The sequence below is a fragment of the Branchiostoma belcheri genome, unplaced genomic scaffold (genome assembly GCF_001625305.1).
Source record: "Branchiostoma belcheri isolate BF01 breed outbred unplaced genomic scaffold, Haploidv18h27 scaffold283, whole genome shotgun sequence".
NCBI lineage: Eukaryota > Metazoa > Chordata > Leptocardii > Amphioxiformes > Branchiostomatidae > Branchiostoma > Branchiostoma belcheri.
In genome coordinates, this window is record NW_017803891.1 from 93708 (window position 1) to 98894 (window position 5187).

At 37.5% G+C, this 5187-nt stretch overlaps 1 long non-coding RNA gene across 1 annotated transcript; it reads right to left on the reverse strand.

The window, feature by feature from the left end:
• Nucleotides 1-945: 945 nt before the first annotated feature.
• LOC109472806 lies at nucleotides 946-2032 on the reverse strand. Its single transcript, XR_002140387.1, has 3 exons — nucleotides 1814-2032; nucleotides 1257-1406; nucleotides 946-1013 (listed from the first exon to the last, which is right to left on the reverse strand). It is a non-coding gene; the product is annotated as an uncharacterized LOC109472806 (long non-coding RNA).
• Nucleotides 2033-5187: the final 3155 nt, after the last annotated feature.

Genomic DNA, 5187 nt, shown 5'->3' on the forward strand with positions numbered 1-5187 from the left:
AGGCTGTTTTCAGTTGGTTTGGCTGCACTCAATCAAAGGGGTCTCAGACTGGGCCATTCGGTGGCCTTTGCCCTAAAAGTAGTGTCTGTTGTTTGACAAAGGGACTGAGAAAAAGTGTTGTTGTGAATAGCAAAATTACAGGCAAACAGCTACACTGTTGCATGGTGTCGGATTAAGGTTTCGCTTAGAACAGAATACGCAGGGCACAGTAAAATCGGGAGCGATGTTGAAGACGCAATTTTCCCGCAATATCTCAATGGTTGGGAGAGTGACACACACGTAGGTATGGCGTTAAAAACAGGCTACAAGATGCACTCAATGATTAATGAAAATACCTAATGTCTGGTTGTGGATTTGTCATTCAATCTTGCCTGCGCATAAAAGTGTCGAAATTAAGGTTCATTGCCGTTATGCATGAAAACCTTATGTGCTGATTATATTTTATATAATTATATTTACGCTACTACAATTTTTGTCTGTAAAATTTCTTTTTGTTGATTAAAAATTATCATCATGCTTCTACAATGTGGGTTGTCAACATGTACTCAGATTGCAATCTGAATTCAATAATGAAAGGCGTGTCATATAACATAACACACAGGTGCATTGTAATTGCATATCATAATATGTAAGGCATATAATAAAAATATGATTTAATTTTATTAACTATTTACATAAAACATGGACATATTGTATGGCATTTTTCACATGACTTACCTGATGATATTGGAAAAGTTGTTTGGACCTCTTTTTAGGAATTTAAAAACGCATATGCTTTACAATTTTAGTAGTCACTGACAGACAGTAGTCAGCAACAATAAAAGCTTATTTTAAGTACTCACCTTCGCAGTTCACCCCATCATTCTGGGCAGTTCCCACAGCGTAGTACCCCACCACACAAAAACAGTCCCCAATGCTTGCTGACCCTGTTGACTGTGTTGTGCTGTTATGTGGACATTCGTCACAACTGTCAGCAGGTCCGAGTCCGCTCTTGTAGAAACCAACGGGGCACTCTGTTGTTTTTTTTTTTGGGGGGGGGTCGGAATGAATATTAAGTTCGATAAACAGATTAAAAATGTACTAACAAAAACGTATTAACCTTTTGGAATGTCAATTCTGAATTATATATAAGCATGGCAAGGTAGTTTATAATTTGATCCATAAAATATTTTTAGATCTACATCTACACTTTGTAAAGCTTTACTTCTTGCACTCGAACAAAGCAATATTGACTTATCATCAATAATTAAACATACCTGTACACTGTCCTGATAGTCCACTGAAACCTGCTCGGCAATGACATCCCCAAGCGCCAGACAGTGTTTCACATGTGCAGTCAGCGTTGGAGGAACAGGTTTGCGGGCAATAGTGTTGGTTAAAGTAAAGATAGCGGGTCTCGTGGGCATCTATGGAGAAAAACATATCGTTCATACAGCTGTTGGATAGCACTTGAATAGTATCTAATTTGAAGTACAAAGATCATCTTAACCAAAAGTAACTGAACTATAATTGTTATATTTCAGTAAAACATGTACAGCATGGGATGTATAAAAGTCTCATCATTTACTACAATTTATAAATGTACTTCACTCCTCAAATGAGAAATGCAATTAAGTGAGTTGAAAGTAACATCGTTTCATGCCAGTTAAAAAAAAAAGAGTTTCCACTTTTGTCGCAGGCTGTGACGTTTCTGAGGTGTGTCTAACGCAAGGCTTTTGAAATTACGTCTGATCAATTGTATTTCAGAGTTTAAAAATGGATAATAGATAATTGATAGATTGTCATGCATATTTGCAATCAATGAATATCTCACCTCCTCGTATTTCCAGTGCAAGCCCATTGAAGTCATTGAAGTTATTGTACGGATAAACATGCACACCAGCATATGGAGGTGACGCAATGGACAGTAGTTCGGAGTAATCGTAGCTTCCGATGCCAATGGTGAAGATCTCTACTCCTGTTGCCCTCAGTAGTGCTGCCTGAGGACCAGGGATTACATCTCCATTCGAGTGACCGTCGGTCAAAAGCACCAAAACCTAGGTGTTGTGTACAAGAATAAACACGTGTAACCTATGTGCATTAATTACCACGGCGGTCTGTTACTACTATATTCTTTCCCTTTGCTAGAAGCATTTGAATATAAAGCAATTTTGGCCTGTTGTGGACTAGCCGTAAACATTTGAAAATAAACAAATACTATTGTTTTTAATGTTATTTGTTTACTGATTTAAAAAAAAAATCTCGCTCCGAAATTTTATCTGGATTTGGGACGCGAGTCCGTGTCAGTCCTGTTTTTAGGCAAATACCGTTTAAGATTGGCTACGCATATCACCCAAAATCCCCAATTTTTATTTTTCTTTAATTTCTAACCTTTAGTATAGTTATTGCCGACATAAATGTGAAAAAAGGCATTTATCGTACTCAATTGCTCATATTTAAAAATCAATGTCATTTTTTTTAAATCCCTAAGACTAGATTCTAGACAAACCAATTTAGGTCATTTTGAGTCGTCTGTTGGACTCTACATGCTTTCAATCTTAAACGAGTTATGCACACATGAGTATGAGGAATGCTTATTTATGCTGGCTTGTACAAGTATTGCGATCTTCACGGTCACCCACCGTGGCAGCAGTAGCCTCGTTAAATAATCCGTATCCACTACAAAACGATTGCAGACATGTACTGTTCAGGAAATGGATTATATTTGTGAAAATGTTGATTTTTTCTGTCAATAAGTACTCATGAGAAAAGGGGCAGGAAGACCCAGTTTTACTACAATGACTGCGGATGACTCCATTTATAACACCGTTCTGTTCGAATTCCGTCAGATCGAACAAGGTTTGGGTTCTACAGCAGGTGGGGAAATCGTGGCCCCAAGTTGTCCACCGTGTACGTGATAGTGCGATTGAGTACAAAACAATGATACCTCTAATATTGACCTTCCCAGTATCTATTTCGACTATTCTATTTTATACTGCAGGTGGTCCCTTGTCAATAAAAAAGTCAACAGAAACAGAAAATAAAAACATAGTCTTTCCTGATTTTTCGAGTGCCTGTAGGTGCTGACTATACAATAATTGTTTCTATTGTTTTACTTTACTTCTTCGAAACCACGGTACACAAACTACCAAAAAAACATACGTATATTTCTTGTATTCTTGTTTTTTTAGACACTGAAATATTTATTACTGAAAGAATGTTATCTGTATTCAAGAAAGAGATGTTTCCACAAATATTTTTTTTTCTTATCGAACTTTTTCTTGCCGTAAGATTACATTTCTTATAGGTTTCTATAAAAGTTATTTATATTCTGAATCTTATTCTTACTGCAAGTTTTTTTTAGAATATCTTTATGCATGTTCGTGATACAGACAATTGTTCTTTTACAAAGACTATATGGTTCTCAATACAAGCCCAAAATTCTACTAGCCTGGATGTTATTATCCTTTAAGGTTTTCTTACCCCTAGAAAATTCTTATATTATAGGGTACAAATAGATTCTTACTTCATCTTCAACTTGCCTGACATCGAAGTGGTCAGATTTAACATTCTTGTTTTTCTTAGCAACTTTTAAGAAAATCCAAGAATTAAGTTAAGACCATTTCTGAACCCCTGATTTGTTTATTTAGAAACCCTAGAATGCAAGGGGTTTTGAAGAAAAGTCAGATGTGGGAGCCGCTAAGTGCGCAGGCTACCTTTTTGTCAGTTATTGACTCAAGTAAGATTTGAAGCCAATATGGAGGTAAAAGGGAAATTATTTACATGAGAATCAATGATGATAGTGGTCAGCTTGCAGAAGAAACCAACTTTACAACAAAAAAACATGAAACCAAACAGATAGAAGGTAACTTCGCCCCCCTCCTTACCTTACAGATGAATCTTTTGACCTTGTTCTTAGACATTGTACATGACCAAACTTGTTGCCTTCGACAGAAGGCTATGAAATCGTTTTTGCACTGTTTTGGAAATTATGCACGATAAAGTTTGAAGGCGTGGTCCGTGGTTCACGATTTTTGGCAGGCAGGTTGTCTTCGTGATGGGCATTGTGAAGGCCAGAAATGGGCTTCGTGAGGGGGGGGGGGGGTATTACGTGACTGGAGCTGACCTTTTGTGTTTGTGTTTTTTGTTGTTCCCTAGATAAGTCGGGAATCCTTAAGTGGTTGTCTATGATTTTCAGTAGGCAAGTCGCCGTTGAGAATACAGAGGCCAAGTTCGGATATGGGCCTCGTGGGGGAGTTCCCATGTCATTGAATTTGACCTTTTGTGCTGGTCGTTATATTTGTTAGCGTGATAATTCGAGAATATGCAAATGGATGTTCACGATTTTTTGCGAGCAAGTTACCATTGACGATGGCAAGATCAAGTTCTGTATTGGGCGTCGTGGGAGGTCCGTACGTTACTGTAGGAACACTAGTTACTTTAAATTTGGAAAAGACACCAGCAACCCAAAGTATGAAATTCCAGGCAGTTAGCATTATGGAATTATTACATTTTTATTAATTATGCAAATTAAGTGTTAATTTACATAATAAATATCTGCCTTTGTTTGTCTCGTTCTCAATTAAATGTCACAAGCTTGAATAGTCATATAATGTAATGCAGCTGATTTATAGAATTTCGCCATTAATTATGCAAATTACATCAAGATGCAAGCATTACGTAAGCTACCTACATACCAAAAATCACGACGATCCGTCCACCGGTTCTTGAGTTATCCTTTTTTGAATATTTTCAAACAGATAGCCCTGAAGTTCCTGGGCAAGCCGCTAGGGAGCCAAAACTCACGTCACTTCTTTCCCAGCAAAAGAGCTACCTACCATTCACATTTCGTTACCCCAGCATGTGTAGATGATGAGATATCAAAACCGAAATATTGGTGGCTTCCTCTAATTGGAGGCCAACAATGACTCCTTTTACCATCCTTTTACCACCTATAAAAAACTCATCTGTTTTGCCTGTTTTCCTCAAATAAACATAGGGGACCTGTTAGCCGCAAAACATCACCTAATGGATACGGGCACCGAGCAGAGAGTCCACACAGATCACAAGTATTTAGAGGCCAATAACAGGTCAAACCATGAAAAAGGTCACACTTTTTGGCCATATTTCAAAAACATACATTCTTCTGTCCTTCTTACCAAAAAAACAGGGCCTTTCTGAGCAAAATTTGCCCAGGAAAAAAATATC